Source organism: Oryzias latipes, chromosome 7 (assembly GCF_002234675.1).
Source record: "Oryzias latipes chromosome 7, ASM223467v1".
Classification (NCBI taxonomy): Eukaryota; Metazoa; Chordata; class Actinopteri; order Beloniformes; family Adrianichthyidae; genus Oryzias; species Oryzias latipes.
Genome location: NC_019865.2, coordinates 26,858,434 through 26,873,006, shown reverse-complemented (window position 1 = coordinate 26,873,006; position 14,573 = coordinate 26,858,434). Strand labels below are relative to the sequence as shown.

The window sequence follows — 14,573 nt, the reverse complement described above, 5'->3', positions numbered from 1 at the left end:
AAACAAATCACAGGTTCTATTCTTGGTTTGAGTTTTCTACCTTTATAAAGTAAATTTTCAACATTTTTATTTGTATGGACAAAAAACTTTAAGTTAAGGGATTCTTCTCCAACAGATTTTCCTGTGGTTTCACTTTATCGCTAGTAGACATTAATAAAACATATTGACCTTATCTTTACCTAGCCCCGGCCTTCTACAAATTCCAAATGTGGCTGAGCCTGGTCGGGCCATGTTTGCACCACTCCTTGTGGACCACCGTCAGTCTTGTGAAACATAAGTGGCAGCCACCCCTGCCCTCCTGGGCAGGGGTGGCTGCCACTGCCTTGTTCTCTCCCGGACCAACCGTGGGCTGGGTGGATGGCTGCCTGGAACGTGGGGCGGGTCCCCTTTAGTGGGCCCTGACTCGTGATTGGGGTTGGAGTGGGGGGATGCTCAGAACTCCTGGCTGGTGGCATTGGTAGTTTGCGTGACTGAAATGTTTCACATGTGTTGGCCTGAATGCATAAGTATGCGTGTGTGAACATGAAGTGTATTGTGTACATGTTGACATGTATGTGAACATTTTTGGAGCCAGGTATGTTAGTAACATTTGAGTGTGTGTGTGTGTGTGGACAGGCCCCACCCTTTCTAGATTTGTATTACCAGTTTAACCTAACAGTAATGATGATAACTATCTTGCAACTTGTTGCTTTATGCTGCTAATGGTTTAACACCTCCCCCCATCTATGATAACACCCCCCCTCTAACTGCCCTCTCCCTTCTTCCCTCCTTTTACTTTCCATCCAGTCGAACAACAATTGTTACAACTATAATTAAGATAAATAAAGTTTAGCCTAAGTTACAAAAGGGTTTTATACAAATGTACCTCTGGTTTGTCAGAAGATTCATAACTCCACAATTTAAAAGTTAAACCTGTCCAAAACAAGAGGCCTTCAGCTCTCATCTGTTTGATCAACTGGACAAGTTAAAAAATAAAATAAAATACTCTTACACTTTAGATTGTATTTTCTACCTCTGCAAGTAATAAAAAGCAAGTACCTTTAAAGAAAAACAAAAGCCATTGAATGCAATACAATTGAGAAAATAGTATTGTAATACAAGGATTACTTTAAAAAAAACATTAAAATTAATCTGACATGTATTATAGTTTGCAGGTAACTCACTGATAAGAAAGACTGAACAAAGAGAATTGCACTGAAATGTATTTCATTCTAAAGTCTTGAGAAGAAATACAGCAGTGATGAACAGGATGTCAATGTTTTGAGGAATTAAGCCGAAGAAGTGTTTAAATGGATCTTAGAGTTGAATCAGGCACAGGACCTAAACAGAGGCTTGTGTTCAACGTTTAAAGTTGTAACCCTTGTGCTATCCTATGACCCCACCCTTGCATTGACGTGTTCTTCCTACCATGACAAAGGTGGATAAAGGTGGAAAGATTTCATGTAATCCATGGACACCAGTGAAGATCACAAATCATTGAAGAAAAAAGGTTCAGAGCACTGTCTTCTGGGGTCCAGATGACCCACCCCCCAATGTTAAAGTGCCTAGGATAACACAAGGGTTAAACTTGACTTCGTCTTGAGATGTTTGACTTTTTTTGAAACAGTGAAAGATCAGTTTGAAGATGTGAGCACCTGCTGCAGGATAAAAAAAGATTGTTTGCTGCTGTCAAGAGTTGCAAAATCTGCAAAGGAAATCTTGCATGATAAAGATGAGACTGCTAATCTTTACGTTTGTTGTCTACTTTTAAGCTGGGCTGTATTAAACCACATCCTTTCCACGTATGGCACGCTAGAATGTCAAATACGGATGCTCACTTTGATTCTGGTTATGATTTACTTTAAGGGGAACTAACAAGGTGTCACGTTTCTTATCATTCAGTTTATAATTTCCGTTCTCTAGACTTTAAAATAGAAACTGTTATTTCCTGATGTTTTCAGACTATCAAGAGTTGTTCATAAAAACTGTCAGAAGTCTTCAGCGTTCCAGCCATCAGCAGATTGATAAACTGCAGAAACAAATTGATGAGAACAGTAATAACACGACAAGACATCAAATAAATAGTAGATGGTGTTGAAACATTCAAATATATTCAACAAGTTAATCATCATAATGAGATTTTTAAATATGAGGGGCTGTACAAGACATGTCACAATATGAACCACTTTTATACTGTGAATAAAAGTGTATATACTTTTATATTCACTCATGTAGTTGAGTCAGACTCAACTCAACTACATTCCATTACATTACATTAAGATATTCTCACATTCATAATTTATATGTACAAATAAAAATAATATATGTATGTCAAAAATGTATGTAGTATGTGAAATAACTATATATGTTTTTGTTTGAAAGAAGTATATATGTGTGTGTGAAAGAAATGTATATGTATGTTTGCAACAATTGCAGCTCCACTTACAACCTTAACAAAGAAGGACCAAAAGAACTCAGTTCAGTGGACAGAGGAGTGTGATTTAGCCTTCACTACATTGAAAACTTGTCCGTGTTCATCACCAGTACTGCAAAGTCCCAACTTCAACCAAACTTTTCTCATGCAGGTTTAGCTTCTGCAGTCGGCCTGATAGCAGTGCTAGTCCAGGGAGAGCCAGGAGATGAGCACCCAATATTGTTCCTTAGCCGTAAGCTTCAAACCAAAGAAACACACTACTCAACTATAGGCCTTGCTATAGTTGAGGCAACAATAGGCCTCGCAATGAAGTGGGCATTACAGAGTTTACAGTAGTATCTGTTAGTTAGAGAGTTTGACCTAGAAAAAGATCATAGGGCCCTCACGTGGATAAACTCAATGAAAGATCATAACAGTCGTCTTACATGTTGGTACCCGTCACTTCAATCATACTAACTTGTTCAGATAAGGCCACATCAATTAAGTTGTGTGGAGTACGAAGACATTCACCACAAATAAAAACCATAAAGACATTATGGATTTCCCTAAAACAGGATTGTTGCAGCAGTAGGATTTGCTCTAATGCACCAGTAAAAAAAATCTCAAGACTTTTGAAATCACACAACCAAAGATGAGTTGTTTTATTTTAAACAAAGATCTGTAATTTGAAAGCTAAGAAAACAAAAACTGAAGCATAGTGGCAGAGTTGGGATTTTTTTCTCTGAATGTACAGGACTTGGACCCTCTGCTCAGGCTTTGCAAACTCTGACTTTCAGAGGATCTGCATGTCACAAACATCCAGACTGTGGTTTAATGTAGAATAACAGCAGAGTACAAAGGAGGTGAAGCATCATCTGTGTTGGTGGAGTTCACATCAAGCTAAACAGATGAGTAAATGTCGTTTTCTATGTGACCACAGGGGGCGCTGCTGGGTGGAGTAGAGTTGGGGAATAGGATTATAGAGTATTCAATGGAGGGATCTTCAACCTAAAAAAAACAAAGGATAATGTCACAATCATAAAGGTTTTTCATAAAGTTTTGCCTACAGACACAGCTTCTCCTCCCCATGATGGGTCAGATCTCCATCAGTTTATCCAATATGGAGGACTTTTTTTTTTTTTTTTTTGGGATAAGCATTTCTAATTTGTTTTCCATCACAGACCTATCCTCACACAACCATCTGCACTGACCTGGACTTGAAACAGAAACATAAAGACACCCAATCTTTTGTTTCTTTGCAGCTTAATTATTTATAATTAGTGCGGAAATTACATTTTCAACTCTAATAAAGTATGTACTACTCTAGATGACCACAGAGGCCATCTGGTACCAGCTACCACAAAAATGTATTAAGAAAAAAGAGGAGAGGGATTACTAGATCTGCATTTATTCTCTATTGTCCCAAGTTGTATAAACACATTTTCTTACCAAAAAGTTACAATTTATTTCATTTGTCATTTTTTTATTACATAAATCAATTTACAACATTAGTAAAAAGTATATCTCTATCTGTATGCTTAAAGCAATGATTCATAATTATCAGTAATCCTGGAGTTTGAGGCAAGCACAGAGTTTCCAAACAGAACCAGATATTGATAAATCATGTAACAAAATGGTTACGGTGGAACAGGGGTGGGATTATATAAGTTTGCTTCCTTCTACTTCCATTCAAGCAATATTTAATTTTATGTCTAATTATCCTAAGTTTGATATGTCATTGTATGAATGTAGCTGATGACTGTATTGTTTTTGTGTATTATTCTTATTTGATTGCTTGAAATAAAACATTAAAAAAAAATTCACTCACATTGTCCTGAGGATAGTCGACGAGGTTGTACACATATTTGCTGTCAGATCTCTGTCCTTTCTTATATTTTATGTTAGAGTACACCGTAGGTATTTCCACAGGAGGCAACGTGTTCTCCCTGATCTCCCCATATTCCTTGTTGGGCTGCCGAACAAATTGACTTTGTGTTTCTAATCTTGATTCCTCATTGAGGTATGAATGACAATGACACAGATTCACCAGAGTGACGTTAGAACACTGTGTTTCTGAAGAAGGAGCTGAAAGATTTGAAAATTATAGATTTAAATGCTAAAACAGCAAAATTAGTGGTGAAAATTGTTTGCAATAAGCCTGTATTACAGCAAATCTCTAAATTGCACAGCTCAATTACAGTGTTTTCACAATATAAATGCAAAAAAAGAACAAAAAACTAAGCTTAGAAAAATAAATGACATGTCAGCCGGTCACAGTTCCAAATTCTAAGCAGACCATGATTTGATAGAATATCATGTTTATACAATTCAACATAATTTGGGAGGGTGAAAGCCAAATCCCAAAAACTAAACTGTTAGCCAAACATATCTTTAAACATCTTCTGTTGTATGTCTCTAGCATGTTTTCCAACATAGAACTAGACAAATTGCATTTTTATATAAAATAATTTCTTCAGAATAAATTATATATTTTATGATAGCATATAAAGTATAAAAGCTAGCTTTAACACTGGCCTTACTATGAGACCTTAGCTAACAATATTGTCTGAATTCCTCCCCCTGTGCCTGCTCCTACAAACCTCTGCCTCTGTACTTTACTCTGCTGGACCGTTGCACCGCAAGATTTCAGTCAACTAACCTGGGGGGTGTTACATCGAACCTTTTCTGTTTCCTGCTTGTGCTGTTACCCGTGCGCAGACGAAAAAAATGAGTGATGTTGTGGATTTGTTCGATTAATTTCTCTGTAATCCAGATGTTTCTAAACATGCTAAAGCTGAAACTGAGAAAACTGAGTCAAATGTAATGCCTAATCTGCCATTTAATGAAGCAACATTTTCTTTTGATGTTGACAAAAATGAATTTGTTCATGTCCAGAAAGCTGATCCATCTCTTGCCAAATATTTGTCTGCTGCTAATTCAAATGAAGAGAAATCATCTTATGCTTTCAATGATGGACTTTTGGTTCGTAATTGGTTTCCTCCCGCTCTTGGTAATTTGGGATGGAATGTTGTTCAGCAAATCGTTGTACCGGAGAAGTATCGTTGCCAGATTCTCAACCTAGCCCATGATGGACCATCGGGTCATTTGGGGGAAAAGAAAACATACAGAAAAACATTCCAAACATACAAACAAAACAATATTACGGCCACAGCCGAAACACCCCCCAACCAAAGAGAAAACTTCTGTCCCCCCAAAAGCCATCGCTTAGGTTGAGTGGATGCTGCGCAAAAGAGCATCCGCTACCAAATTCTCAGCTCCCTTTTTGTGTTTAATATTAAGATTAAAATCCTGAACCATCAGTGACCACCTCATTAGTCTCTGGTTCGAGTTTTGCATCCTGTTCAAAAAAACTAGAGGGTTGTGGTCAGTGTAAACTGTAATCGGATGGCAATTTATTTACAATGACAACTCAAAAACATAAAAAATAACCAACCCAAATTGCCAGGACCAAAAAACTCTAACAATGTTTGATCTAATGCTCTGCTGCTGCCAGCTGGAGGGGGAGGGGCTTCAGCAGATGAGGTGGCAGTTTTTAAAGCTGCCGCTGGGAAGTCCTCAGCCAATCAGGTGGTCCAAACATGGTGTAATCTAATTGGCACTACAGAGGAGGGAAAAGAAAATGAAAGACAGACCCTCCCAAAAGAAAACATACAGAAAAACATTCCAAACATACAAACAAAACAATATTACGGCCACAGCTGTAACAGGGGTATTCCAAGAAGCATGTTTAAACTAGCCTGACTTTAACCCTGAACTTTGGCTGAAATCCGCCTGAACTTGCTTACTCTGGGTATGTCGGTTCCAAAAGGCCGGATATGAGTTAAATTCAAATTCAAATTAATTTTATTTATATAGCACCTCATGACGAGAAGACAGCTAAAGTTGCTGTACATAAAAACAAAAATCAATGCAATAAAATACAATAAAATTCATTCAATTATCCCCGCGCAATAAAATACACAAAGACAGACACCAGTGGAAAACAAATAAATAAACAAAATAAAGAGAAACCAGAATAAAGAGAAACCAGAAGGCGCCGTCTGCCCTGTCCTCCTATTTGCAGGGGTGTCAGTATAAACCCAAACACCACAGCCGAGGGTGAGAAAACACTTGTAAACAGTCTGATTTGAAATAAAAAGAACATGTGGTAAAATATCATAAAAAACAGTATAAAAAAATGTTTTTTTTGTTTTTTGTTTTAACTTGTCCTGTCCAACAGCTGGGCAGGCAAATGAGAGCTGACGGCCTCTTGTGTTAGACATATTTTACTTTAACAAGAGGGGTTATGAATCCTCTGACAAACCAGAGGTATGTCTGAATAAACCCCTTTTGTAATTGAGGCCAAACTTTATTAATTTCAACCATTTTTGAAAATCTTTGCTGTTGGACCGGACGGAGAAGGAAAGAAGGGAAGAAGAGAAAGGGATGTTAGAGAGAGGAGGGGGTGTAGGAGGATGATAATAGGAGGGGAGGATAAGACCATGAACCATCTGGTCCTAGGTCCCACCTTTCTTGCAAAATATGTGTGCGTGTATGTGTGTTTGAGAGGGAGTGTGTGTGCATGTGTGTGTGTTTATGTTGGAATGTATATTTTGAGGGGGGAGGGGTGTGTGCACTAAGGGGGGTGCAGTTAAAATTGGCGGGAAGGGCACTGAGGGGACATCTCCTGATTACTCACAGTGATGTCCACTCACCCTCCCCACCAAGGGGCCCTAAATGTCTAAGGTGTGGTTAAAATTGGTGGGTAGAAGTTAGAGTAATTACGCTAGACTTGGTAACTTGGTAACCCTGGTTCAACGCATGTGCACGTCAAGTTTATAAAGACATTCTCAATAGATCGCCGATTTCCAGAGTCACTATGGCGTGGTAAAGAAAGAAAAAAAAAAAAGCGCTACACTTCAGTGAGACGGAGTCTGAGATTTCAATGACGGTGTATGAAGATTATATCATATTACATCAAAAAAGAAACACGGCTGCATCAGCAAAAGAAAGAGTTTCTGTTTGTAGTAGAAGAACAGACAAAGTAAACGCACGAGTTTCTGATCTTATTTCCATTTTCCTTGTGACGCATATATATATCCAATTTTGCCACCTTAAATGAATTACTTCTATTGGTAACAAGTAATTGAGTTAAATTTATTCAACCTAATTTCTTACGTCTATAAACTCAATAATTGTTTAGACAACTGAAATTTACATATTCATTTAACTAAATGTAATATTACTCCAATTCAATTTATATTTTTTCCATCTTAATTGATTATAATTTTTGAACTCTCATATGTCTAAGTTTGAGCCGGCAGATGTACTCATTCGCATAACAATAGAACGAAAAAAACAACATGCTTAACATTCGTTTAGGGGTTGCTGTCATCTTCATTTAATTTTCTGTGGTAGAGGTGTTATATAAAGTCAATATCCTCTCCCTCCCTCTCTCTCATGGTGCTGAGACTTAAGCACAGTAGGACTAAATAACTCGGCAAAACAGTAAAACAGCTAAACAACTAAACACATTTGGTCAAAAAGCCACGCTTAAACCCAAATCCGTCCAGACAGGCAAAGGAAATGGTATCCCACAATCCCTTGCGGTGCCGATCTAACAGCAGCACCAAAGTTACACCTACTTAATTTAATTAATTTGACTGAAAGTAAAATAACTGTCTGAAAACCATGTGTTATTTTTAAGCTGACTTAACAAAAAAAATAAAAATAAAAATTTTATCTTATCTGAAGCAAATAATTAAGTTAGATCAAAGTAAAAAGGTTTATCTTTCCAACATCCATATGTGGTCTTATCACCCTCTCATGGTGGAAAAAGTATTATCTGAGCTTCTTCATCCACTAAATCATCTTCAAATGGACACGCCATGCTGCTTCACCTCTTCAACTAAACCTGCTCCAGACCAGATTATGTTCAGAGCATGAGTTACTATGGCAACTTGACCTACCCTGAAACATACCTCTGTTTTTGGAACCGAAACCTGAGGTTATCAACTTCCTTAGCCTCAAACTTACTGTGGGAGCTAGCATAACCTGCTTTCTGGAATACCCCCCAGCTCTGTTCTGTGCCAGCTTGTCTAGCCATCTGCTCGCCATTCCGCCTGGCTTCCAGCTACCCTGCTCAGCCATTCTCCAGTCTCTGCTCTCAGCTTCATGCTGCTACAGCCATTGTCTGCTCCTGTTTCCCTGCCACACCATTCTGCCCCAAGCCTCGTAAATTCCTGCACCTCTGCAGTTTTTGGAACTGTTTCCCAGAGACCCTTCTGGAGATAATTATTTGGATTGCAAATCAAGGGTGCTTGTGACTGAGCCCCAGGCTCCTGTGTCTAACAACGCTCCACAAGCGTCCCTCTTTCTTCTGACTTCTGTGTATGAAGCCACACCTCCATCCATTTGCTGTACTGAGGACTTCACTTCGCCCCTCTCTTCTACCTGTGGATCACACACCTCATCCCAGTAAGCCTGGTTTTGCTCAGACTAATCAAGATCATTTCTCATCACTAACCCTCTCCTGTCTTCTCAGCATTGGCAGTATTTTACAGGACATGGGCTCCTTCAAGTCACAGAATAAAATGAATATGGTTTCTTGTACTCACTCCTGAGTTTGTCCTATTTTGGATCCCAGAAACAATTCATGACAAAGAGACCTTCACAGCTTTGTGGTGACTGACTCCAGCTCTTCCTCCTTCCTGCCTTCATGTCTGATTAAAATCTTGCATTTTATTTCTGAGTTTACTGCATTTTTTAGACAGACTGAACAGTTACATTTTCACAAAGGAGATTTTTACATGAAATATTCTGGATTTAATCATCTCATTCCAACTTTTTTAACACAAAGATATGATCTAAACTTAGATCAAATAACCAAACAACTACTATAAATACAATAAGGTTTAGGGTGTTAGAAGCTTATTTCACATCACTGTCCTTGTAAGTCTGTAAAATATAAAATAATTGCAGTCAATGGAATATTGTCATGTTCTTATCATGTATGTTTTGTCTGACTCTGCAGTAGACACTTGGAGCAAAAATATAACATCACCAGACCTATGAACCTGTTTTCTTTGATTCTCTAAATGATTTTGACACGTCAACATTTGCAGAATCCTAATCATTTATTATACAGTATTAAGGTACGGCTGAACTCTGATTTTCAGCTGAAAGTTAAAGAGACAATTAGCAAAAGTGAGAACAGGTGACTGAAAAATGTGATCACAAACACAGTGAAAGATCTTATGTGAATTCTGGATAAAAACACAGCGAGAACCTTCTGGTTATGGAATATGAAGACGTAAAGAATCAGAATTATTCTGCAGTAAATGAGCCAGTGTCATGTCTGGGAATCTCATCTCACCCTTTTTCTGATTGAATCTCCGACTCCTGCAGAAAATCAGCAAAGCTACAGAAAACATGGAGATCAAGCCCACCAGAGTCAGACCCACATACAGCAGCAGACCTGCAGAACATGGAGACAAAGGTTGTAGTTCCACTCTTGGAGGTTGGAGGACCATCTCAGTCAATAAGTTTGATGCAGTTGAACACAGTCACACTTTGTAACTGGGTTGTCTTTGTTTGCACTTATGGACATTTGTGTTCTCACAGTAAATTATTTGTTTGTAGCTTCTCTGCAGATCTTCTTGTTTTATATCTGGACTTCATTCAGGACAGTTTAGTACTTAGATTCCTGACATTAAGAATGAAAGACTGTTGATGGAAAACTGTCCTCTAGATGGCAGCACATTCATTTAAACTCAACACGTATAGAGCAAAGTTATGGCATCGTCATAGCTGCATTACAAAACTGTATCAGATCAGTTTTTATTTTATTTTATGTAGTTAACGAGGGTAAAAATCCAATTCAGATCCACTGATCTCTTTTTCAAGGGAGTTCTGGTCAAAAGACAAAACTTACACACACAGCTAAGACATTTCATTAAATTAAAATTATTACAGTTTTTGTCCATTGGTTTGGCTAATTTCTTGAAACAGAAATTACATTCTGAAAATTCTAAGATCATTTGGCAAAACAGTCTTACAGTTCAGCACAACACTATAGCTCACTTGCAAAATCTAATATATCTCCCAAAAGTGTTCACTCATACTTCAAAACTAAATTCCTTTCCCATATAAAGAGTCAGTGCCACCAAAATGGCAAAGATCCTTCTCAATTGTTTTGGCTCATTTCTTGAAGCAGACCGGATGTTCTCAACACTCTTGGTGCTTTTGCCAAAATAAAGTGGATGGTTCGGCACAGCACCATGGTTCACCTGCACAAGCTCACATCTCTCCCAAAACAATTCACTCATGTGTCAAAACTAGATTTCCTTCTCATTTAAACAGTCAGTGCTACCAAAATACTTCGTCCCTTTGGCATTGTTTAAGCACTGCAAGTCAAAATCATTAGATGTTTTGTCACTATAGCAGAGGACCATTGAAATATCCCTCATGTCCACTTTTCAGTCTTAACTCAGTCCTTTATTGACAATGGTTACTGTACTGTTTTTGTGTAGCTAACAGAATCCAATTTTGTATAAAACGGAAAAAAAGAAAAATGAATTTCGGGTAAGAGTAGCCTCTTAGGTTTAACAGCACACATTGAATTCATACTGCAAAGGAAGGTAACTTTCATACATCAGTGTAAAAAGAAAATGTATACAGCATAATATAAACACAAACAAAAAAAACAATAAAAATGATATGTTATTTGATAATAGATCATATGGTGATACATACGGAGCTCACGTGCAAAAGAATGTAAACTTCTTCACTAACATTTGAATGTGGTTCTTTCACAAAAGCTGACAGTAAAAAAAAAAATAAGAAGAATTTTCTGATATTCTTGTACCTGATGTGTTTTGATTTGTGGTTTGATGTGAAGATGTTGTAGAGTTTAAAGTCTTTGTTGTTGTTGTCATTTCAATGGTGATCTGTGTTGTAGGAGAAAGTTCTACAGTCCTGGTTGGAGCTGAAGTTACTGAAGCTGTGAAGAATAAAACGGTGAGTCAGCACTTTTTTTTTTACATGAGTTATTATTTATAAAGAACAGTTTAAGCATAATGAATGTTTTTCAGCAAAGCAAATAAAAAGGAGTTTTGCATTTAGATCAAATATGAATCAAGAGACACTAACATAAAATATTGTCATGATTTTCAGGATCAAACTCACCTTCTGTAACAATTATTTCAAAGTTGTCTTTTGACGGATATAGTCTCCATCCTTCATATAACTTACATCTGTACTAACCTGAGTCTGACTTTGTGAGTTTAGTGATTGTCACATCTAAAATACTTGATGTAAAAGGGTGAGATTTATATTTAATGCTGTATCTTCCTCTCTGATCTTCATTACTAGTTGTGTTTATGAGAATGTTTCCTTCTTCACATGTTTCCTTACAGAGCAGCTTTCTGCTCCCTAAATATCCAAGATAACATCTAACAGTGATGTCTTCTTCTTCACGTTTTGTGTAGATGTTGGTTTCTGCATCAACAAGAGAGTCTCTGTCCTGCAGAGCTGCTGAAAAGAGGAAGAGTCACAGTTAATGTCTTCCTGTAACACTGAACACTGAAGATGATGCATTTGAGGAAATCCACAGAAACGTCTATAAGATTAGATCACAAGATTTTCGTTCATATTTTTCTGATGATAGAAACAATGGAAAAAAGATGATTATGGTAAATTATTCATTCATTCATTCATTCATTCATTCATTCATTCATTCATTCATTCATTCATTCATTCATTCATTCATTCATCTTCTAATCCTTTCTTTACTTTCGGGGTCACATGGGCGGCTGGAGCCTATCCTGGCCACTTGCTAAAAGGCAGGGGATGTCCTGGACAGATCCTCAGTCTGTCGCAGGGCGTGACAATTTATTTAATAAAAAAAGCAACCAGACAAATTTATATAAAAAGCAAAAAAAAATTTTGTATTTAGAAAAAAGAGAGTTTATAAAGAAAGCATCAACAAAGCTGCAGTTATTTTTAAACCCTGAACATCAAGTTGAATCACAAAGATGAAGATCATGAAACAGAAACAACTGCAGAAAGACTGAAACAGTTCAGTTTAGTCTGTTCAATAAAGGACTAAACTGCAGCTCTAAGAATGAAAAGAGTGAAAGAAATCAATGAACTCACTCAGGAAGAGACAACAGATCAGACTCTGACAGACTCTCATGCTGCCTGATGGAGAATGATGGAGCTTTTCTTCTTTTACTGCTAAAACAGGAACTTCTCTGTTTCCTTAAAGCTGAAGCTCCTCCTCCAATTACATAACTCATATTTAATCATTCTTGCTCTCAGTAGATCGTGTCATTCTAATCTTTTACTTTATGACTGATTGTTTGTAATTTGATGTGTCCCAGCAGTCTTTGTTATCCATTATTTACCTGCATGTTCTTTAAATAAACAGATGTAAACTTTTGCATCATCACTGCAGCTTCAATCCTAAAATACTGTGGTTTCAAAAAAGCACTGAGCATTTTAACCACAGGAATCAAAGTCCTCTTTATAAAGGAGATGTTTCCTCATCCCGTTAGTGTTTTCATAGTGTGGACAGAGGGAGGTCAGAAACCCTCATTGACTCTATTCTGTTGTCTGTAGACTGAAGGTTACTGAGAAAACAACAACTGAGAGTTTGTGAGTTTGTTTCACTTCCTTCTATGCAGACGTGCAATGATCTAAACTTTCTTTGGACTTTCACCCCAAATATTAATCCATTTGGTGACCTCGCTTCCTCGCTTCAGCATCGTCCGTCATGGTTGATGTTTATGTTCTCGTTACCGCCTACTTCAACGCAGGATTATGACTTTTATATCATATATCGATGACGAACGGGTCGTTATCATGTGGCCTCGCCTTTCAGACAGAGGTCGCATTTCAAAAGATCAGGTACGTATCAGATTCTGGACCACATACCCAAGTGGCCTGGGTCACATTTGAAAAGATCGGATCTGTGTCATTTAGACTGTCATGAAAAGATCCGATACAGGTCGCATAGGGGCCAAAAAAAATCAGAATTGGGTTGTTTCAGCCTGTAGTGTGAACGTAGCCTTAGTCCTGCAGATGTTTTTACACAACTTTTCATTTGCATCAAACACACAGTAGATGGTGTTGAAACATGGAACTTCTCAACTTTTATTCAAATATGTGCAACAAGCTCATCATCATACTGACAGATATTCTCACTCAAATACATAACTCACTCATTTACATACATTCCATCTCTTACATTAACATATTCTTACTCTCAAATTCATAATTTATATGTACATTTAAAAAATAATATATGTATGTCAAAAATGTATGTAGTATGTGAAAGAAGTATATATGTGTGTGAAAGAAATGTATATGTATGTTTGCAACAATTCCAGCTCCACTTACAACCTTAACAAAGAACAGAGGAGTGTGATTTAGCCTTCATTACATTGAAAACCTGTCCAAACGCTCACAAACACACATACATTACACAAAGAAGGATGGACCTCTGATCTTCTGTCCCCTACCCCATCCCTGGCTGGGGGGAACCAGGCCTTCAGCAATGGCGGCCGTCTCCCTTGGGTTCTGGCTTCCTGGACCAGGTGGCCTTCTCTCCACGCAGGGAGAGGGATCCCTGAGTTCTCTGGCAAGACCATGAGCCAGGGATAGCATCGCGTCTACAAAATTAAAATCAGTGCTGGGGTGAGCACCATGCAGCTGCTGGACGTCCTCTTTGTCCTGGTGAACAATTCTAGACTCCTGAAATCGTCCATTGATCAGGAGCTACTCTTCCTTGTAGGCTTGAAAATAAAAAAGGTGAAAGGCCGCTCCACCACGGTCTGCCCCAGCTGAACCAGGAGATGTGGATCCCTGCTGAGCCCAAGTGGCTGTGATGGTTCTGTTGATTTTACAATTAACAAATCGCTACCTTGCTGTGAGGCAGTTCCCCATCTGTGATGCTGCATTTGGCTTACTATGTAGCTATTCACAGAGAGGAAAGTTCCAGTTATTAAAATTTAAATCAACAAACTTTTTCCGTGCTCTGCCTCTTCACCAAATGTTTATCTCCATCATTTAAGGCGGGTAATTGCTAGATCTGAATGTCTGTATGACGTCTAATAAAAATGTCGATCTGATGATCAAATGTTGAACTGAATTTGACGTTGAAGTGTGTTTGTTATTGTGT

General features: G+C 37.9%; 1 long non-coding RNA gene across 1 annotated transcript; it reads right to left on the bottom strand.

Annotated features, from left to right (window-relative positions):
* Nucleotides 1-9,228: 9,228 nt before the first annotated feature.
* Nucleotides 9,229-12,669, bottom strand: LOC110015310. Its single transcript, XR_002290487.2, has 4 exons — nt 12,548-12,669; nt 11,579-11,926; nt 11,259-11,393; nt 9,229-9,869 (listed from the first exon to the last, which is right to left on the bottom strand). It is a non-coding gene; the product is annotated as an uncharacterized LOC110015310 (long non-coding RNA).
* Between the last annotated feature and the right edge of the window lie 1,904 nt (nt 12,670-14,573).